General features: G+C 32.9%; 1 protein-coding gene and 1 pseudogene across 2 annotated transcripts in view; both read right to left on the bottom strand.

The window, feature by feature from the left end:
• The window catches only part of SGCZ (sarcoglycan zeta), a 528,743-nt gene that overhangs the window by 177,238 nt on the left and 327,170 nt on the right, over nt 1-24,335 (bottom strand). The window lies entirely within an intron of this gene.
• LOC143669575 (ras-related protein Rab-1A pseudogene) lies at nt 18,663-19,245 on the bottom strand (annotated as a pseudogene).

Raw genomic sequence — 24,335 nt, forward strand, 5'->3', positions numbered from 1 at the left:
ATTAACCCATGACATTCCAGAATCTTTGGTTACAGAAGTATACCTACCCTAATAGAATAACCCCCTCATTCTACTCTAAAAGGAGGACTTGAAGGTCACAGTGATTCTGACCACCCAAGGCCTCCTCGCTATTGTGCCCTGTACATATCCTCCTCCTCCATACTCTTCTATCTTTAAACATGTTGCCATTTCTCATAACACTGAAATACTTTCAGATCATTAGCAAGTTAATTTGTTAAGTGATACACTCAAAAGTGATGGTAATCCAAATGGTCTCATCTAGAGCAGGGATTAATCAACCCTTTCTTAAAGGGACATAGAAGAAATATTTTAGGTTTTGTGGGCATTGTAGTCTCTGTTGCAAATATTCAACTCTGCCATTGGAACTTGGAAGTAACATCAAACAAGATATGAACAGGCATGGCTGTGTTCAAAAAACTGTTCACATAGACAGATAGCTACAAGCCATAGTTGGCTGCCTCCTGATCTAGAGAGTAATCTTAAGTTTCAGACACCAATGTCGTAAGAAGTATACATCCAACACATTTTAAAACAATTCTAATATAATACAATGATTTTACATTTGAACAGTTTTACTTAAATAACAATGTTAGCTTTATATTCAGTTTTAGGTAACAATTCTATAAAAATGGAAAAATTTCACTATGATGAATCTTGGTGTAGATTTCACTTTGTATACTCTGCTTGATACATATTCTAATTCTAGAATGTGATGATTCAGATCTTTTCTCAGTTCTGAAAAATAATCATATAGTAGTTTTTCAATTGTGCCTCTAGTTAATTGTTTATATTCTTCCTACCTGGAAGTCACATTAGGGACTTTAGGGATATACATGTTATATATTTTCTTTCTGTCTTCCACATTTTATTTCTCATAATTTCTGTCTTCCTTTCTCTCTGTTATGCATGTGGGGTTAGGGCTTCAGATCTTGTGCTGATAACTCTTAAGCTGTGTTAGGAAGCTTTTAGCTACCCCCTAGGTTATCAATTTCATGAATCTACCTTTTATTAAGAAGTTTCCTGTTTGGTTATATATTTTCAATATATATAATTGTTAGGTCAAGTATATTAGTTTTATTGTATTTATTTTGCTCCCTTTTTATTACACTGCTTATTTCTTAAGCATTTTCAGATATAGTATTTTAATATTCTGTATCTGAGAATTCTAGTTGCTGAAATAATTGGAAGATCTGGACTAGCAAATAGTTTCTGTTGAATTTAACTCGTGGTAAGACTCATACCTTTCAGTAATGAATTACATTTTTTGGTTTAACTCCCAGTTAAAATGTAAGAATTACCAATGTCTTGGATTGAGGAAGCAATCTTCCCCAAATCTGAATTTATTCCTGCTAAACACTGGAGGACAGAACTAATCTGGGGTGTAAAATAAATTCAAGAGGACAATACAACACTTATAAATTCTCAAAGGATACATTATTAGTAACTGTTAATTTTTAAAATCTGGAGCTTTGAGGGGACAGAGAAAGATACTATTTTTGGCTTCCTTAGCTGCAGGTAGGTAGATTTTTTTGACCAACCCTCTTATTGACAATGTGGCACCCTCTTAGCACCTGATATTGGGTCTGTGGGTCAGCATTAACATTCCCCTCAACCAATCACCTGCAGGTTTCTTCCATTAATATAGATTTTTATTATATTCCCTAGAAAGATTAGTGGATTTTGTATTTGAAGCAAGTAAAGCTTCTCTGCATCACAAAACTGATTCATTATTTCCAAAACTTTTTCTCTTTTTTTGGTATGGGCAGGCTCCGGGAATGGAAGCCAGGTTTCCTGCATGGCAGGTGAGAATTCTACCACAGGGCTATCCGTGCTCCGCCTCAAAAACAGTTTTTAATCAGATATTAAGTTTGTTTTTTTACAGAGCAGGCTACTTATATTAAAAGTAGTAGACACAGCTAAGTATATCCAAATGTAATAAGATACCCAATGTAACGTTAGCAAACGTTTTATTATAAAAAGATTTTCCTACTAAAGTATGGAATTACTGATATATGAGAAGCCATGAACTCTTTCCTAGTTGGTAAATTATCATAGGATTGTTTTGAAGTGTTTTTATACATAAAGAGTATTTTAGTTTTTCTGAATTGTTCTGTTTCCAATTTTAAATGACTTTGCCATCCAAAGATCACATGGGGAGGAAAACACAAAAGATTTAATCTTTTATTATTCATATACTTCTTGTGAAAATATTCTGTGTTACAAACTTAAATACAAAGTTAAATTGGCTACTAAAATCTATAAACAGAACTAAAGGCTTTTTAAAGCATGAATAAGAGATGTGTTCAGGCAACTGATAGCAGCTTGTTGCTAGAACTGAACTCAGAATTTTACTTTGTGTTTCCTGGCAGTTAAGACAAAACAAAGACTTTATAATATAACATTTTCATTGCATGATAAAAGGAAGCAAAGAAATTTATATGGAGATTTTTTCCCCTAACATAAACATTTGATCTTCTTTCTCTCAGAAGTTTAAAAAAGCATATTTAAAGCATTTTTTGCTAATATCAAGCAAATCAAAATGGTACACAGCCCTTTATCCCTGAGATCTGCCTGACCTAATGCTGTTAGGAGGCAAGTGCTAAATACTAAGGAAAGAATCAGAATCTCTGCATATGTCAAAAATAATAAAGGAGTAAAAATGAATGAATGAACTGCTTCTGAAAACTTAGTATTATTATTATTAATTTTTTTGCATGGGCAGGCACCAGAAATCGAACCCAGGTCTCTGGCATGGCAAGCGAGAATTTTGCCGCTGAGCAACTGCCGCACAGCCCTAAAAACTTATTTTTAAATGGAATCCGGGTGTTAGTTTCTTATTTCTCTAAATTTCATCTTCCATCATTTGTCCGTAAAATTATATAATTTGATAGTTACTAATGATTTACATTAACAGAAAAAAATGTAAAAATTAAAAAAAAATTTATATTTGCTGAGCCTAGTGAGAAATAGAATAAATGTGCATACTTCCCACTTTAAAAAGTAAAATATATAATTTAATATTTTTACTGTAGAAAAAGTTTGTAATAGCTGAGATCCATAATTCTAAATATGAGAGATCAATTTTTAAAAGATGTAGAAAGTATAGGGGACTTACTCTGTATTCATATATACTCACATTCTGCACTATAAAATTATTTGCAAATAAGTAATTGAATTTTCAGAGAAGTTCAAAATAATTCACCTATGAAGTGAAGAACTAAACCAAATTCAAATAATTACATATGGAGCACCTATTTTTGACATGCAAAGCATAATGCTGGGAGAATCCTAATTATTCACCTCCCCTTACTCTGGATTCCAAGATTTTATAAAGTAGACAAGGTCTTCCATGCCTCTATAATAGTCAGAAGGAATACTGGAGTCCTGGAGATTTCAGCACTTGCTTCACTGCCATGGATAGTAGACCTCAACACTATCTCCTGGCAAAATCTCCATCCTCCAACACTCAGCGCTTCCAAGCATTATCTGTCTTAAGGCCTACTTACATCTTTTACAAAAAGAAACTCAGGTCATCCATTATTTCCTGCACATAAGTCCTCAAATGCCTCTCCTTTCCTGACCATATCTCCTACTTCCTCCCATCTCCTGAACTGCCTTCTGGAACTGGTTCAGAGCAAACCTGACAACCTCAATCCTGTTTGCACTAAAACTTGACTCCTCTGTCAATCCTCCTTCCCACTTCTCTCTCCAATTGTGACAGATTTTGCTACCTCTTTCAATGATCACAGAGGTGGGAACGATGTCCTCTGTGCGTCTCTGTGCTAGGTACAGATTATTCTCCCTCCCTCCATATTTCTCCCTGGCCTCTGCATCTAACATCATCAGACAACAATGCCCACTCTTCTTACTCATTCTCAGTCCAGAGAAATGTCATCTCTTGTTTCATTCATGTCACTCTCTCCAACATCATTCCAGTCATAATTCTTAGTGATGTCACTTCACTCCATGATCTATCCTACGATCTCATCACACACTCATCATTAGCCGTGCTCATCATAGGAGGATTTTGTCTTTACCAATAACTGCAACTCCTCCATCACCTCCAATTCAAGCCTACCACACTGGCCCTTCCAACTTACTTCTTTTATTATCTGGCATCGAACATTTTGAACTTTCTTCTGGATTGAGGTAGAAGTTAAATTTAACTTCATAATCAATTAATAAAGAACAGTTATATTACAGATTTTCTGTATTATCATTAAAAAGAAAAATACATCAGAAATTCTTCTCTAAGTTCACATTTTCCATGTATTAATGAATGAAACATTGCTGGAAGGATAAAGTGCTCATCATTAGATATATTCCACTTTTCCTGTATAATACACTGACTGAAAAACATAAGTACATAAATAAGGAGGCAAAAATAAAGGGATTTGGCATATAGATGTTACTTTAGTGTTTGAATATTTTAAGTATTTCCAAAGAATTCATATAATTATAAAATCATAACTGATAATAAATAAATTCAGTTCTTCAATTTTGCTAAAAGGAAATAGTTGGAAACCGACTAATGTGCAAAATATTCTGTCATCCAGTCACTGGTTATGTTTCTTACTTTACAGGGAGCACATTTAAAAGGCTTATTAAAATGAGTGAGACAATTATTTATAGTTCTTATTCTCTCATTTTGAGTACTTTGTTAATCCAGCATAATTTGAAAAGGGTTGGGGAAGTTGATACGTGGCTGAAGCATACAATACATAAATGCTTTTATTTTATCACATACTTCATATTTTGTAATAATTTTGGAGCTGAAAATTCACTTTATTCTTTGCATGAAACATGTCTGCCATATAACCTAATTTTAAGATAGATATAAGAGAGCTATATAAATAATACACAGATTTTACCATGTTATCATTGACTATATTAAATCAAGTACCATAGATTTATCTTAGTGTGGATACTTTTGCTTTTCCATCAGAGGACTCTCTATCAGAAAAGATATACTCTTTGTCACTAGTCGCGGGGTAGAAAATGTGAGGGCCCTAAATGAAACACTACCACTTCCGCACCATTCTACAAGATTTCAGAACACTCAGCTCTCTCAAAACAACATGCTTCGAGCCCAACATAACATCCCCTATATTTAGATTCCTACCATAGATTTTTGAAGGTCCACTTTTCAAATCTTTCTCTCTCTCTCTCTCTTTCAGCTCCTTGAAGGATTTGATAGCCCAAGACAATGCACCTTACTAAGAAACTCAGAGTAAAGTAAGGATTCTTTCATTTGTAATATAGGACAAAGGTACCTATGAAAGGATACAGAAGATAGGAAGGCTGGTACGATTTTATAAAATACATTGTTAGAATAATATTTTTGAGGAGACAGTATATATGAAAGTTGAGAACCACAACACTGATTTTTCAGAACTATCCTTGCCCACATACCTCTCGGGGAGCCTTAAAGTACCCACAGTGGAATCCATAGCCTAGACTGAGGCCATACATTTATTGAGTTTAGGGGCTCTCAGCTCCCTGTATACTTGAACAGAGAGCAGAGAGCAAGAATCAAAGATCCAATTAATGTCACATGATAGTAATATGCATGGTATTATTATATTGTTAATATATTATACTATATTATCACATGGTCTTCTTATATTATCATTAATATCAGATGCTGTCTAAGAATTTATAATCTTATGACAAAATTCATAAGCACCAAATGTTACCCATGGCAGATACTGGAAGAAGACACTAATTATGAATTCAAACATGAAATTTAATCATGATATGAATAAGCTAACTGGAAGATATGGAGGGCAATGGAATTCAAGCAAGATAATAATAGCAAAATCTTATATAGCACTTATTTAGTCTCAACACCAGTTCTAAATGCTTTTTTTAAATAAACGTAAAAATATGGACAGACATTTAGATTCTTTGAATTGATACTTCTCTTTACCAACAATAGGTATAATGATGTAGCCTACTCTCATATATTAGCTATGTGATAATGGAAACATGGTCCTGGGAGATAACCTTTTGTTTTTCAGGATGAATTCTTTCAAGATTTTAATGATTTGAAACAACCACCAAAAAATCTGTTTAATATCTTCTATTACCATATAGTATATAAATTAATATTTTACCTGAGGATTCACTTTAAAACTAATTCACCATGGCAATTGGATTAGATAGCTCTATTGCTCAAAATTAGATTTTATGTAGCCATATTATTGAAATTTCTCTTTAGCTTTGGTGGAAGACTAATAACATCTGCTGTGACTCAAGTGCACTCCACAGGGTATAATTTAGGGATTAATTTACCTTTTGCTTATGTGATGAGCAAACCCATAGTATTTTTATGGGTTTTTAGTAACTCCATAATTTGTTCTTGAGCTACAGGAAATCATGTTTTTATCTTAAGGAAGACTTGGCTATATTTTCAGCAACTCCTTTACAACTCTTCATCAGTTGTGAGCCCCTTAAATTTTCATGCTAATAAGTTGGCCTGATAGCCCCTTTGTCTTATTTCTCAATTATATAAACACACTTATGACCAACAATTTTGAATTATCAGCTTTCCAGGCTTATATCCTCAGCTTCACCATCAAACTATCAAGTTATTTACTCCTCTTTACAAACACAGCTGAAAAAAATATGTATAGGAGATGTATGTAAGATATACACTGTATTGACTTTTCTGGCTACTCTATATGCGTTTGGATCAAATTAAACACACATAGCAGATTGCTTATTTAGTCTGCGAGACTGCTCAAAGCAAAATAGAATGAAATGGTTTAGCTTAAACTCATGGGAATTTATTTGCTTCTGGAGAGTCTGGGAAGCTGTCCAAATCAGGCATCATTAAGGTGATATTTTCTTCCCCAAAACCAAAACTGGCTGTTGGCAATCCTTGGCTCATCTACCACGTGGCAAAGCATATGGTTGTTAGTGCTGCTCTCCCCCTTTTTTGGGGGGCCTTGTTTCAACTTCTCATTCAATAGCTTCCTTTCTTTCTCTCTCTCTCGCTCCTTTCTTCTGTCCCTCCCTCCCTCTCTAGCCCCTATCTCTCTGTATTCATTCTCTTTATAAGGGACTCTACTAACAGAATTAGTACTCAACCTAAACAAGATGGATCACACTTTTACTGAAGCAGCCTCATCAAAATGTCCTACTTAACAATGGGTTCACACCCATAGGAATGTTCTCCTGGGATACTTACAGCTTAAAACCACTACAAAGATTATCCCTTTGTCAGTCTTTTTCAAAAATCAGTTCTATTTAACTTCATTTTAGTATAGTTCTCATATTTTTTAAGGGATGACACAAGATGATAAATCACATTAAATAAGTTTCTGATTTACTCAAAAACTATTTTCACAATATTATCTATTTCATTCAGCGATATTTTAGGAAGTTCTATATAACAAATTCTTTGATAATTTATGCTGAGTTTTTTTCATTTAATTAAGGATTATTTTTCATTATTTTAGAAACATAATCATTTATGTGCCTTTTCCCTTTTATGCTGAAGTCAAAATTTATGCTCAAGGACGAAAGCTATTCAAGAAAGGGCTTATAATTATATTTTCTGATCTTGATTTTCTTATTATTTTTTCCAGTAACACTTTCTTGGTATTCTTTTTGTAGTTTGCTGCATTTTTTTGTGATTTTCATTAAAGTTTCTAAAATAACTAGATTATAAACAGAAAACAAAGGAATGTTTAACAGTATACATTATATAGCATGCACAATGAACTTACTTTACATGAAAAAACAAACACTGGGACAATTTAAATTGTAATCAATGAATGCTAAACTTCTAGATAGAGACATAGATCTTACATATATTTATGTGGCAATAGATTGATAGAGGAGAGACACGCAGAAAAATAAAAAGATAATGATAGAAAGATTATTTTTCTAACAACTCAAATGCAACAAAGGGTAATTTGCATCAATGTCTTTTTTTTCAAACTTTGTATTTGAAATAACTCAACCTTTCAGGAAAAATTGCAAAAGTAATATAAAAACAATACATAGAACTCCAAAATAGCTTTCAGTATCATTGTAAACAATGAAATGGTAGAGAAATTTGACCATTTGTTGAAATAAAGACCTTGCCCAACATTTTGTGTCAAGGTTTCTTTGTGTAAAGAAAACAACAAGGTACCATTAATTAATAGATCACTGTATACCTTTGGAGAGATTAGTTTATATTCTAGCAGAGAAGATGGATATTAAACAATCATTTGCACATCTTAAGATAATTTAAATAAAATTGTATTTCCTTTCCATGTATGAAGATTGCAATGGAAACAAATAAGAAGTCTGTTCTTGTGAGAAAGAAAAGGACATATTTTTTCCTTTCAGCTCAGAGTTTCAGGACTCCAAAGTTATACCATTAGTCACTAGATTGGTGGTTTAGTTTGTTAATGTTGCTGGAATGAAATATACCAGAAATTTGTTGGCTTTTATAAAGGGGATTTATTAAGATACTAGTTTATAGTTCTAAGGCCATAAAGATATCCAAAGTAAGGCATCCAGAGAAAGAAGGAAAGCTGATGCCTATCACATGGGAAGGCACATGGCTGATATCTGCAGGTCCTCATTCCCAGTTCCATTGCGTTTAGCTTCTGGTTCCAGTGGCTTTCTCATTAGGCATCTGTGGGTCCTGACTTAGTTGTGGGGAAAACTCTGGGATTCATCTCCTAGTTTAGTATCTCATGGAAACGCACATAGTGATGACTGCTGGGGTCTGGTACCTTTCTAGCTTCTGTTGGCTCTCTCATATCCTGACCTCTCCTGGGGCTTCGGCATTTCCAAATGTCTGCATCTAAGTTTTCTCCATATTGGTTATCCAAGCATCTCTAGGGACTCTAAACTACTCCAAATGTCTGCATCTATGTCAGTTCTGAAGCAACTGCACTTTCTCTAAAATGTTTCCCCTTTTAAAGGACTCCAATAAACTAACCAAGACCCACCTTGAATGGGTGGAGTCACATCGTCATGTAATCAAAAGGTCACACCCAGAATTGAGTGGGTCAATCTCCAAGGAAACAATGTAATTAAAGGTTCCACCCTGAACCATAGGTCTGGCCTGACAAGATTGGTTCAGGATTGAAAGAAAATGGCTTTTCTGGGGTACAAAGCAGTTTCAAACTAGCACAGATGGCATATTTCATTGAAGGGGCACAATGTGTTAATATTCTGCACACAGAAAACTTCTACATATGCCCTATACATCCATGATTTCCTGTGGATCTTCTGATCTACTGGTGGATACATTAAGACAAAGTCAAAAGCATACAGTAAAGGATAGTTCAAAATCCTAGACTAGGTCTAGAAATTCACTTAACATTGGATAAGCCAAGGTTCCCCACTAGGTGAACAGATATGATAAAGGGTTATAAATATATAACAAATCTTATTCTCCCAAAAAGATAAATGCTGAGATAATATTAAATGATAAAATTAAGATTCAAAATTCATTTAAATATTGTGATATTCTTAGAGAGTGCATTCAACATAAGATAAAATAATATAAAAATTCCCTGGATCAATATGATATTCTTGTCATATGTTTACCTGCAAGCAGGGAAAATAGGCATTAGATTGCAGTTTGCACATTTTACAATATTGTAGCAAACTTTATGACCTTCAACCGTGATGATTCTGTGCAGCATGATAGAAATAAATGAGAAATGGGTCAGTTTATAGAAATTATTGTAAGAGCATGTCCTTGCTTTCCTCATGCTGGCAACCTAATTTCTAAAAATCATTAGACTTTCTAAATTATGTAGCATAAATGCAAAGGCAGAGAGCAGGCTTTTAACCTTACAAACTGTTCAATAAGGAGCTTAGCCATCATCATGACATATACTTGGCTGTGTTTTTGTGTTTGATTCCAAAGTGTGCTAAAAGCCTACCTTCTCTACTTTAGTCATTTATGTTATGAAAAGAGGCATTTAGCCTTACATAACTTACAGGATATGGATTTTAAATGCTATATTCTATAATGCAAATGCAATTTTCAACCTGTCATGGGGTATGACAATTATACTATATATAAAATCCATACTGGTTTTATTATAAAGGACAAATGAAAAGAAGTGGCCGCATGGAAACGTTTCAGAAGAAGGTAACGTAAATTCCTTTTAAAAAATGAAAACCCATTTTTGTAATGTGAAACACTGACCAAATTCCTAATCTACTAGATATATTTTGCCCAAACAGAATTATATTCCTTCTCTTGCTCATCTCTAACACATAAAGACTGAGTCAGTACCTGAAACTAGTAGAATGACACTTAGTTAAATATTTAAAGGAAAGAGCCTCTCTCTATACAACTAGAGCCAATACGCTTCAAGGTAAATCAGGATGATGATGGCTTATGCTCTTGTTATTAATGAGTTACCTTACTGTAAATATTTCTCTGGAAGTTGAGGAAACATAGATAACCAGTATTTTTCTACCAATTCTATGTCTCCTTTAGGAAGTTCTAGCAAGCACAATAATTTAGTAATCTCTATAGAACATTTTAAAATCAGCGTTCTTATTTGGATCAATGCCAAATATAAGCTATTTGAGCTAACCATTTATTTACAGGTATAATTAAATTTGTTAATAAATCAACCAAAATGTAATGTTGATAATACTAATCTAGCATCTAATGCTGAACAAAAAGAATGATCAGACCACTCTTAAAATAAGCATTTTCTTAGAACAGAGGGACAATCTCCACAAGTTGTCCAGGAAGTTATTCGGTCTCATAGGGGTACAGGAGCTTCTCTTTAGAGTATAGAAAGAATATAGAAAAAGCCACTGGCTTTAGAGGGTCTAAATCCCAGAAGGAAATCAAAAGGAGAGTAAAAAAAAAAAATCATTGACTCTTCAAAGTAAAAAACATTTCTAAAAGATTTGGTATTATCAAACATGTAGAAAGATAAAGGAATACCTGTGACATACTCATACCCTAACCAATGCTTGCATGCAAAAGAAGGCATTCATAAAGATAAAATAAAGTTTTTGTGTGAACTGAATCTGTGACTATATTACACCTTGGAAGATCCCATGGGTACCAATTAGTAAAATACTGCATTGCATATGATTAAATGAACCTAGTATTGAATCAACACCAATCCTCTAGACAAAACATTAGTTGATGAAGAAATAGTAACTGAATGAAATGAGGACCTTATTGATAAGCTCAAATGTTATGAGAAAAACCTATTACTTAAGGGTAAACCTTGATTGCATCACAATTGTTTTAGTTGTCTCACATGGTCTAATCGGCACTTCCTGCAAAAACCGAAAGAACTTTTGAGGATGGAAATGCTTGTCCTGTCCAACAGAGTATCACCTAACATAGGGATCTATTCAGCATATAAAATGAAGAACTAAGTTTTAAATTTTATTTAATTATAAATATTTTTAATTCTAGTTTTCACATTTGGCTAGTAACCACATTACTGGAAAGTAGAACTATCCAGGGCTATCAAATTATCCTTCATAAAAATAATTCCACTTTAATTTTTACATTCATTTAAAAAGAACATATATATTATCTTTATTACTTTGCTGAAACTGTTTTCTTATATGTAGTCTTCTGTATTTCTATCATAATCACATTTTAAAGTGTGAAGAACCTTAGATGAATAATATAATTTCATTTACCATCAGGGTAATCATGATATATGAGGATAAAACTTAGCATAAAAAATAATAAAACCAAGATTAAAAAACCCATGCACAAAAAAACATTTAAAATGATGCTTCAGAAAAAAAATTGCAGGGCTTTTTGAATTAGAAAAAGTAAGATGTGAGAAATATAATCTAACATCCTTAAACACTAACTTGTGTCATAATACATAATGAACAAAACCAAAATAAGGAGTCCCTTATCACTTGCTTTTATACTAGAACTGATCAGCATTTGTGTTTTACATATGCATTTCTATGTTTCCTAATTTATTTTAAGTTAAATATGCATTCCCTAAAGACTAAGAGGAGAAATGCCTTAAGGAATTGATTCGCATTTAAACAATTTCTTGTCATAACTTTTGTTTCCATTATTGTTACTTTCAGTTTATTGGAAGTAGTGTATTCCTAAACATACATAGTAAAAAATAAACATACTGAAACTTTCCTTAAACCATTTGTAAAATGCGAATAAATGTATAGTAGTTAATGAGAGTGAGAAAATAAAATGGTAAAATATTTCAAGTCTATGAGAATATTTCAAAACTATTAAAAATATCATTGTGAAGGCCTGTAGTTCAAAAGTTTGTCTCCTCTTTCTGAAAATGTCAATCAAAAGAAATTTACTTTTTCATATCAGTTTTGAAGCACTGAGAATTTAAGGCAAGCCCAACCATTTCTTCTTTGCCCTAAGTTATCAAAATGATTTTTTCTGTCTCATTTTAAAATTTAGCCTGTATGAAAGAGTCTGATTCCAGGTGCCACATTTAAGAAAGCTCTCAACATAACTGGAAAGAGATGTACAGGCCAAAAGTGTCTAATGGAATCAAGTTGTACCAGTGTATGACTCCTATTTAACTCCTCTCCCCCATGCTATCCCAATTGACTCCTTTTTGTTTACCAACATTGAATACCTGGAAGAAACTGGGAAAAATCAAACCATCTCACTAAAGTCCAGTAATTTCAATGTGGACACATTCTAAGTGATACTAGATTTATATCATATTTATAGAACTCGCAAAATCAACATTGAATTGATAAAATTCTAGGACCTGCCTCATTTACTTTCAGTAAAGTGGATTCAAAAGATGTTATTTGCTACAGTGGCTGAAATCAAACAGTAAACAGGCTTATGTATTTACTGGCTACTGCTAGTCTTATGTATTGCTTGCTGGTCATGTAATTCCTCCAGATAAATGCCGAAGAAGAATATCAAAGTCTGGAATTCTACCATTTCATATAAATTTGACCAAAATTTAATCATCCATTACTATGGGATAGGGGTTATAGCAATATAAATATAACAGTCATATTCCTGAGGATCTTATATCTCAGTAGTTGAGACATTAATGCAATAGACTAGAATATACATACATGTTTTACAGAGTTCTAAAGAAACACAAAAGTTACTTGCCTAATGTGAAAGGCATGAATAGGAAAAATTTCCTTTAAGAAGTGATGTTTGCACTGAATGCTAAATAATGGGTAGAAGTTGGACTGCAGAAGGTGAGAAGCCAATAAGAAATGAAGGACATTTCTAGTAGTGAGAAGGTACTATGTGTACATAGAAAGAATATTTAAAAATGGGAACTAAACTTATCTTCATTCAATATATTGCAGAGAAGAACATGACATGAACTTTTAGTGGAAGGGGACATCATAGGAAACCTAATGAGACATCCTAATAAGCTTATATCTTATCCTAAGCCTAAGATGCTTCCAGCGATATATAGTTAAAACAACTGTCAGGAAAAGTCTATAATGCTTGAATAGATAAGGTAAAAATGATGTGAAATATGAGTAAACTGTAGAAATACTGTTATGACATGAACCAATAATCATGAAGAGAATACTGGGATCTATATTATTATAACCACACAGGGCAGTGTGAGGGAAATAACGTATGACTATTAGAATATGAAGATCCAGGCTGAGCATCTCTTCTTCACTGCCCATCCAACTGGCTTTTGTTTAGGGGCTTAGAAGATGGAGGAGGAGAAAAGAATTTGTCATTTCTTAAGGCTTATGGAGCATGCCATCATGTGTTTGTGCTCTTTTTTTGCCATAATATTTTTGTTTTCTTATTTAATTTGGAATGTAATGAGTTAGTTAGATACTGGATCCTTACCTTTTTCCATCTTCTAGGTCAGAATTATTAATTTTGATCTTTTTACTACATTACGGATCTAAGCAATCTCCTTGACAACATGCTTACTGGAGCACATGTAGCAATCAAGTGGTAGCCCCAAGGGTGAGCAGGTATTGCATATCGTGAGATGATAAAAACCACAAAATGAATATGTGCAATGACAATAATCCCCATGGGAAAAGAGCATAACATGAGAAGTGTTGTCACTTAAGTTCTAATCATCCAATCTGTCTAATAATGCCACTGTCACCTATTATAGGACACAATTTGATATAAGAATGTGGGCAGGGAAGTGGACACAGAACTGGAAATAGATTAAGTGATATAGAGAATTTAACTTATATAAACTTTGTTTGGTGTTTATTGCTTTTGGTTCGTCTGTTCCTAGAATCACCTAGTCTCATGGTGCTTTTATAGTTGGTATAATTTCTCCAATATTTGCTGTAATGGCAGGTTTTTGTTGCTGCCTTACTCCTGCTACTTCAAAGAGGCCATGATGATTGATGTGGAGTGATGGGGCTGCAGAAATGGCACATTTTAAAACTTATTGGAACCTCAGTTTACTCTCCGTACAGTGAAGAGGTAGGGGTGATTGATCTAAGGTGTTTCTTTGTATTTTTAATTATTGTATAAAATTGAGAGTCTCTTGTAACTTTTCCTGTGTTTACATTCTATTCTCTGCTCAAAATGTGTACCCTCTCAGGATGAGACAAAGCCAATCCATTTTTGCTTCTTTCACTTTTACATCATTTTTCTTACAATTATCTCTTAGCAAAATTTAGCCTATTCAGAAATTATTCAGTTCTAGAATTTCACAAAATTAACATGCAATTTTATATAAGAAATAAAATCATAGTCTAATTTCTTTTTATGTCATGTTCTTGAAATTTATATCTGTTGTTCATATTTCTAAAGGTTTACATAAAATTCAGTGGTAATATCTATGATGATCCTTAAAAAGGTTTAAATCAATAAAATGTAATAAGAAAAAATTAGAAACAAGGAAAGTACAGTACTAGGAATGGTGTAAACAATACATATAAAACTTACACATATATATTTCTGTTCTGCCTTTAACTTTGCTATATTCCATGTTGAATGTAACGTTCTTTATTTCAAGTTAAAATCTAGCTGGCATTCAGATAATTAATATTTGTTCAATTTGTTATAATCTAGTAAAAAGTTATTATGATTGCTAACAGTGGCAGGTAGTCTTTCACAAAGTATTTTCAGCTTAAGAATCAAAGTTCTTTTTTTTATTTTTTATTTTTATTATTATTTTTATTTTTTTCTCTATATTATCATTCTATATCTTTTTATGTTGTTTTGCTAGTTCTTTTCCTAAATCAATGCAAATGTACTAAGAAATGATGATCACACATCTATGTGATGATATTAAGAATTATTGATTGCATATGTAGAATGGAATGATTTCTAAATGTTAGTTAATTTTTTTTTAATTAATAAAAAAAAAGAATCAAAGTTCGAGGTAGTATTTTAAGAATTACTGGTTATACTACAATTGTAAAACTTATAAACATTTTATCATAGTTTGCTTAATCATCAAAATGAACAAAAAATTTAAAAAGCAAATATTTTTTTATTAGAACATGAGGAGTTTGTAAGAACACATTATTTACTGATATTGTACACTCATTTGCATCTTTTGCTTTTGCATTACTCATTAATTAAACAATAGTTATATAATTAAATAATCTTGAGCATTAAATATAATCATTTGAATTCATGAAGGATATCACATAATGCATTAGAATGAAACATCTGATTGTAGTCTAATGGGTATAATTTGCATAATTAACACTAATGTACATGCTTATTTCAAATTATCACATGCTTACTTCAAATTATCAAGTATATATTGTAAGTATTATTTATAGGCTTTTACGACATATACTGCAAATAATGAAGAAAAAGAAAAAAGTATTAATTATAGCAACAACAATGATAAGCAAACATAATCCATCCACTAAACACAATTTTGAGCATTTTATGCTTTTATGATTTCCATAAATATATAGACATTAGTTTTGTGATTTATTTTCATAATTATGGGATTAATCTGTATTAATGATTGGTTTTATCATATCGTTATTTGAGAATATGCTTCTAATGCCTCAAGCATATTTTATATTAACCATAAGTCAATTTATTTAGTAATTCTACTGTTGCTAGAGGTAAAAGGGTTTCTACATTTTGCTATTTGAAGTAACACCAGTATAAAGATACTTATACTTTAATCACAGCATCAACCTCTATTTCCTTCACAAAAATGTCCAGAAATAGAATCACATTGGTTTACTCATCTCCATACTATTTTTGACCTGGTCTAAACAAAGCACTGACATCAGAAATATCTGCAGGCTTTTTTAAAATGCAGAAGCTCTCTCTACTCTAGACCTCAGGAGGGAAGCATGAACTACTTTATATTTACAGATCTCACAAAGTGATTCTGATGCACTCCGCTTAACGCAACCGCAACTTTAGTTTTCAACTTCCAGGGTAACCTTTATGACCTTAATTGCTACTGGGTCATTGAGTTCTCTGACCCAGAAATGTCTGATGACATTGTGGAGACATCTTTATTACCATGATGTCATGAGCTTTGCCATCTCCACTATGTATACAGTTGAGGTAAAATGGATGAAAGTCATCTGACTGGGTAAACTCCTGTGATGTCAGCCTAGGTTTGACCAGATCAGCTAGCTTCAAAAATCTTTGCTTATGTATCTTAACCAATTTTAAGAAAGAATATACTCCCTCAATATATTTAGTTAACGTGTAAATATTTAATTGTAATTTAATAATTCATCTTAGTTAGTAGAAGAGAAAAGTGAACATTTTATAAGATGAAATAAGATGAAAATTGACTGTAAATGGAACAAATATTTCATAGCATGATTTCATATGTCTTTAACTCTCTTATTGAAAAATAAACATTAAATCTGAAAGATAATGCATAAAAATTTAGATGGGGATTTTAGTCAAATTACTTTGAGAAACATAAATAGCCCTGAGAAATGTCTCAGTTACATTTAAACTCATCCTCTCCGTTCTTCTGAATTGGGACCATCCCAACAGGGGACAAGCTTCAGGCTAATCAGAAGTATAACAGAAAAAAAAGGAAGCCATATGCACTTCAGGTGGGGTTTTTTTCTATAATACAAAGTAAACTATGATTTTATTGTGAAAATATCATAGATGGAAAATTAAGTTGAATATTATTTTCTTCACCTCAATTTCATTTTACAATAATCTTACCACTTATTTTTGTACCATGTTTTTCAATAGCCTGTTTAGTGAAAAATAAAAAAAAAACTATAATTTTTTTTACTTGTTTTCAAACTTAAATTTTATCATCAAATTAATGACCCCACCATAAAATGTGTTGCCAACAGTCCCTATATGAAGAATGTTTGGGCTACTAAAAACCCAAGGAAAAAATCTTAGATCTCTATTCACCTTAAAATGCCAGTATTAGCAAAAGATGTTTGTTTTCCATAATAAAAACTCTGATAGCTTTAATGTCCTATTTGACAAAGTTTTCATGCCTGCAAAATTTCACCAAAATAAATATATTTTTCTTCTTTATTATTCCCTCCCAGCATGCATGTTTTCAGCCAATTTTTAGGAATATAATTTCTAAAGTTAGGACAAGTAGTGAATTTCCTGCTTTTTTTTACTTCAATGTTTTAACTCATCTCCAACATAGGTTTAATTGTGGAGGATGAAATAGCTGACGTGGCATCTGACTCAAATCATGGAAGAAACAATATTTAGCACATGTGTTAATCTGATCATTTGCCAGTTAGGAAAGGTATGCTTCTTTCCACCTTTACCCAAAATGCATTAACAAAATATTGATAAATGAAGCCATTTCATTTCAAATAGTTTTAGAGAAGGATCAGAGACAACAGGCTAGACAGCATACATTCTAAATGTCCTTGTTTCCATGTGATTTCATCCCCTGGAGCCAATAAGGTTGGTTAAATCCTTACACAGTGCTATCTGATTAATTGTGTTTTCATACTTCCTTAGGTCATTGATCAGGTCCATTATCTGGGAAGCACATGAAATGTTCTTCTAAGATAGGTCTACAATGCCCTGACTGTACATACAAATGACTGTTTTGAGTATAATTCAAGGCTGCAATTATAATTCCCATAAAACAATACTTTTCACCATATAATTTGATATTACTTCCAGTAAGAACAATATTTATTAAACATATCTTAGGTTGTTTTGTTACATGGTATGCAACAAATAATATTCTGTAGCTCTAAATTATATGCAGAATATGAAGAAATTATTAATCTGATAGTGTACTCTTTCCATTTATAACTCTACAAGGAAGAATTAGCAAATCAGATTTATATATAATATCTCACTAAACTTTATGCATGGAAAATGACAGACTGGTTGTGCTATTTGATACAAAATGGCTGAACTTCAGCTTCAGAAGACTAAACAACATCTAAGCATGCAAATATAAGCATTAAAACAAAAAATCTAACCAACCACGGGAAACAGTCTAGCATCAGGAAAGCAATAGGAATTACAAACGTTATTTTATAAACCAGCACTCAGGGTCTTAAAACAGTTCTGAAAATGAAGTTAGCTGTCTTGATTCAAGGGAATTAAAAAATAAAAAAGTCAGTATTGATTATTTAAAATCTTGGACCTTTGTAAAACGTTAAGAATATGTGGTAGTGCAGCAACATACAGTACAATTCAGGTAATTTTGTTTTTTCACTTGCATTCATGTTGCAAATTCATTGATATGAGAAACGGACAAAAGCAAATTCTAGCAGCAACCTCTGCTCTGAATTTTAACATTGGACTTTTCTGTACCACCAGCTATTGCTAGAAGGCCCATTCGTTTTGTAATTTCAGCTGTCATCCTCATGAAAAACTTTTCTACATTTGTTGTGTTCTTAGTACTGGTTTCCAAAAATGGAATTCCAAGGGAACCAGCAAATTCCTTTATTGTTGTGTTGTATACTACTTTCTTTATGGTCAAGTCATCTTCGTTCCCTACCAACAACTTGCTGTTTTCACTGGCATAATGATTATTTCCTGCAGCCACTGTTTAATACTATTGAAGGATTCCTAATCTGTCACATCATATACTATGATGCCATGCATTTTACTGTAATAATTGGAGGTGATTGTTTGAAATCTTTCTTGTCCTGCTGTGCATTTGAAGTGGACTGTTTTCCCATCTAACTATATAGTTCTTATTTTGAAATCCGCACCAATTGTGCTGATGTAGCTCTCTGTCCATGTATCATCTGCAAACTTAAAAAGGAAGAAAGATTTTCCAACCCAGAGTCGCCAATCAGAAGTAACTTGAATAAATAATCATACTCAGGGTTCATGTTAGACATGTCATTGCAGCTGCTGCTGCCACCACACGACTTTTATCGCTGCAGCCATAGCTCCGACTCTCTGAGCCAGGGTAATGAAAGGAAAGGACTCTGTTTCTGGTGTTTAATTAATTAATTAAATAGGCTTCCCAAAAGCCAGTACTCCAAATTATCCCTTGGCTTACTGCCTGAGAAGTTTAATATCCTTGGGCCTTGCACCAGCTATGACTTGGGTTTTGTAAAGGCTGTTCCTTTCTTTTGTAAATTTGGAAAGAAGACCATTATGAATGAAGGCTTTCTAAGATAAGATATAGAGAAATCATATCTGGGAGTTGACAATCTAGAAATTGAAAAATCTTAAAATGTGCATCATCCTCTTTAGAAATTCTTCACATTTTCTGAGGAGTATGTGTACCCTGGTTTGAAAACATCTAGATGAGATGAATTCCATCTGTGCTTGATTAATATGAAGTGGTCAACATATATGGTAGTAAAATTTTCTCTGTGAAAAACACATAGATACTTTCATATCCAGCAATGTCAGGTAAGAATTTCTTTTGAGAAAGATGCCTCATTCTGACCAACATGAACTATTTAGAAATACTACTCCACCAGTGGAGTCTGGAATTACAGTTTTGACTTAAGTGTTAGAGCCAATCTGATGGCACTTGTATTCTTATTGCACCACAGCCTTTCCCTTTACCTCATATTTTTATCTAGCCTGTGTACTGAGATTCTGCCAGGGTTTTCTGCTGAAAATGAAACATACACATCAGTCTGATTTGTTCTTGTAAGCACTCCTAGAAATTCAACTCTCCAGAAGTAATGATACCAACCTACATCTGATTTAGAGCATTATTACTGCCTAGAAAGAACTGAAAAACTGCTGCTACACACCTCCTCCCTAGACTTGTGTCTCTCCTCTATAAACCAACTTGACTTTGGGAAGCCAGATTTAAGCTTTTTCATTTTCAATTTTCATAAATTTGGTTTGGACATAATTCCCATGGACCAATGGAGATTTTATCATGCACTGCTTGTTTTCATTCACTTACAATGCCTTACATAACATTTTAATAGCTGAGTTATATAAATTTCATTTTAAGTAAGATGACCATAAGTTACAGTTTGCCTGAGACAGCTCCATTTGTGCTATTGCCCTACATAACCAGTCGTGTTCTGGTAAAGTTTTAATAACTATCTCTCCAAGAATTAAAAAAAAAAAACCCTTTTTGCACTATGTAAAAATTCGGTGATTTAATGATCATAAGATGGCTGATTTCAATCTACCAACAAGATGCCACTGGAGTTGGAAGAGGATATACACAATCTTTTTTTGCAACTCCCTGGGAGGAGACTCCAGTACACCATTGTAGCACTCGCTTTCAACCCTAAACATACCCCTGTCTGGGATTAAATTATGTTTGTCCTATTTTTACATTATTGATTATTTCTGAGGTACTAGGCAAAGACTCAAGTTATTGCAAAATATTCACATTCATCCATAATATTGCTCAACACCTTCCTATAACATCAGCTTTTATTCCCTCTTTCAGATGGAAAAACTGGTAGTAATCAAATTTTGCATTGGAATATCATGTTGAGGTAGTTTATAAGTTTAACCTCAGTATTACTGCTGTATAAAACTTTATGAATTTATGTGTATCACTTTGTGCATTTATGTGTATCACTTTGTGCATATGTGTGTATCACTTTATGAATTTGTGTACTTTCAAAAATATGTAAAAAGCACGCTTTCTAAAAGGTGGTGAGATAAAATGTCTGCTGCAACTGCAGGTCCAGGGCTGCCTGTATTCCAGACAAAAGAAATCAGCTAAGGGCCAGATAGCAACTCCAACACTGCAAGTTCTGTTTCTGTACTTTTCCAGAGTTTACAGCCTGTTCCTATAGTAACTCCTACCCTGCTTGCTAGTCTATATCATCTGGAGACAAAGAATGTTTGGGGCTTAGACTTTGGACAGGAGTCCGCTGAGTCTGCCATGGCAATAAAAGTTTTGTCCACTTCTCAGAGGCTCTGGTGCTTTCTTGCACGGTGTTCAGAATTTTCCTACTTCAATGTCTTGATTTATAGCATGAAGTCGTATTTGGAAATTTGTGCTGAAATAATTCTGTGGATTAACACTTACATGAAGAGTATGACAACAAACTATTTTCCCTCTGTCTTCCCAGTATATTAAATGCCAAATGAAAAATAAATGAAGTTTACATTTAAGTCTTATGTAAAATCTTCTAAATTTATTTGGAGAATATTTTCAGCATCTCCAAGACTTAAAAGAAAAAGATTTTTCTTAATGACAGGTTTTTATTTTAAATGGTTATATATTTATAAAGATGTTAAAATAACAACTGTAAACAGTTCCTCATCTGGGTTATTCTTCTTAGTAGCATAGTTGTTGGCTTAGTACTTACATTTTAATTACCATTAATAATACTGCAATTTGAAAATGACAATATTTTATACCTTTACATTCCAGTAAAATACCACTGGTTTTTAACCAAGGAAGAAGTGCTCTTTCTGAAATCACCCTCTTATGCCGCATATTCCCCACACAAACAGCCCTGAAAATGCCAATTCAAACCTTCGCATTTTCCCAGGCATTCAAAGAAAGTACTATCCATCCAGTTTCCTGGTGAGCTCTCCAAATCTTCCTAATGATGTTTACATTTGGATTTTTAATATTAGTCAGAATGCTGAGTAACACCACCACAAATCCTAACATTTAAAGATTTAAAGATCTAATGCCCTCATATATTGTATCTCAAATCTTCAACCAAGAAGAACCAAAGATAGAACATACATTAAACTTTACTGCCATGTTGTGCTGGGTAAAATAATTCAGTGCTCATTCTTAATAAAGAAATGAAACAGACAATATCAAATGCAACCTGAATACTAAATATAAAAACTAATAAGCATTTTAATAGCCTCTTAAAATATATTTAACAAAATATTTTGCTTAATATTGTATCTTAACTCAAAACTTTACTACACAAAAATCTTATGTATCTGAAAGTTGTTAAAATTCTTTTTCTTGTTCTATAGGAAAGATGGGATTATTTTTTGCAGACATACCTGCAGATACCTAAGAAGCAAAGGCTAAGACAGATGGCCTTCTTTTCTCCTGACCCTATTTGTTAGAAACAGGCTTCAGGGGAAAATATCTCATGGTATCTTTCTTTTATTAAATCCCCTCTTAAGGGTATGCTAATATTTAAATATTTGCATGTATTCTTGTGGTTTCATGTGCAGATTTAGAGTTTTAAGCACAGTTTCTTAAACTTTTGGTGGTGATAGTGCTTCAAATTGCAATAAAGTAAATCTTACTCTAAATACTTAACAGAAAAAATAAAGCATCAAAAATAATAGAAGGCACATTCTGATCTCAACTGAGTAGTTACCTAGGAATTTCAGGTGAATTCAACTCCTACCTTTCAGTGTTCTTAAGGTTTATTATTAATTCTCTTCAAGAGAAGGAGACAGTTGGTTTGCATAAATATTTCATCTTAATCAGTTAGGCAGAAGCCATTGGTTTCAACCTCCAATGGACTGAAAACTAGAAACATTTGATGAAGTAAAGTAGAGCTTGATTTTAGAGCACAAGTTCAAGTTATAAAAACTGAAAACCTCTCTACATTATTTTTCTATTATTTGTATTTTCTAGTGTTACCAAGATTGAATATAGGCTTCTCTTAGTTTCCCAACCTAATATTTAATATTTATTTTATATAAAAGTCTCTTTCTACAAGTGTTTCAATTACAGTTTTATTTTAAGAGGCATTTATCTGGAGGCTTTCCAAACATTTATTACAAATGCTTCAAACATAATTTATTTATGATTCTTTTCAACAAACAATTCACTCTTCATGCTTTTGTATTCATTCTTCTCAGGCATTCAAATAAGACATACAATACAACAAAATCTGCAATGCAGTTCTCATAATAATATAATAATGATGATACTCAGCAATGTGTTATAAGCCGGGTTCCAAACTCATTTGTTTACAATCTTTTGGTAAGCATATATGCCTATCCTAAATTTGCTCATCTATTAACATTTTTGAAATATGTGACAGACTAGAGAAATATTATTCAGTAATGAAACTCAGAGTTTTAGAGTTTAATATGGGATATCATGCAAATCAGCTAGTTTTCAACTCCCTTAAGTACATATAAGAAGACAGAGAACATAAAGTAGTGAAGCCATATGTCCAAAGTTACATAGAACAGAGCTAGAAACTAGGTTTCTTCACTCAAGTCAAATTTCATGGCCAAAATTGAAGACATTTTTAAAATGCAAACTTTCTAACTATCATGATAACCAACGGGAAACCATAGGTGAAATTAGATCTCAACTTAGATTCCTCCATTGCCTATTCTAACCACTCAGTAAGACTACCTCTTTTATCTCTTTGGATAAAATTTAATCAAAGTCCAATGATTTTTCTGGATATTCTTAGAAAATAAAAAGTCCTCTTTAGAATAATTAATATATTTAATCCAGAATACTATGCAAATTTTTAAACCTCCTCTCCTATCCCACAGCTGAGGCCTGCTAACGCTAGCTGCCTTCACACTTAAAGAAGGATCATTCTACCTTTCTCTCTTTGTCCACTTAGCATTCCTACTCCTCCTGCTTCATAGAGTCCAAGCATGTGAAGGGTAGGGGTTGAGGTAAAGAGAAAGGGAATGTCTTGGGTTTAAATCATCCATCTCTAACCAGTGTTTAAAGGCAATTCTCCTTCATATTTCCTGGAGCACATTTCTTTGAGTCATTAGAGACACCTCCCAAATTTTTGGAGATCCTTCCCTTTCAGTGTAATTCATACAATAGAATGTTTCTCTTTCAGCTGATAGTTTAAAAGTGGTGTTTCCTTAATTCTGAGAATAGAGAGGTTCCACCAGTAAGGACCACTTTACCCCTACTGACAGTCCATATGGATTTGAGCCCCCAAATAAGTTTTGGGGTTTCAACATGACCTACATCCAGCTCAGTGAAAAATCTTGAGCATACTTTGCCTACCAAAATCTGGGGGCAGGAGCCACCCAAATGAACCAACCACTCAATTTCAAAAAATTTCAGACCTCAGTG

This window comes from Tamandua tetradactyla, chromosome 26, assembly GCF_023851605.1.
Source record: "Tamandua tetradactyla isolate mTamTet1 chromosome 26, mTamTet1.pri, whole genome shotgun sequence".
NCBI lineage: Eukaryota > Metazoa > Chordata > Mammalia > Pilosa > Myrmecophagidae > Tamandua > Tamandua tetradactyla.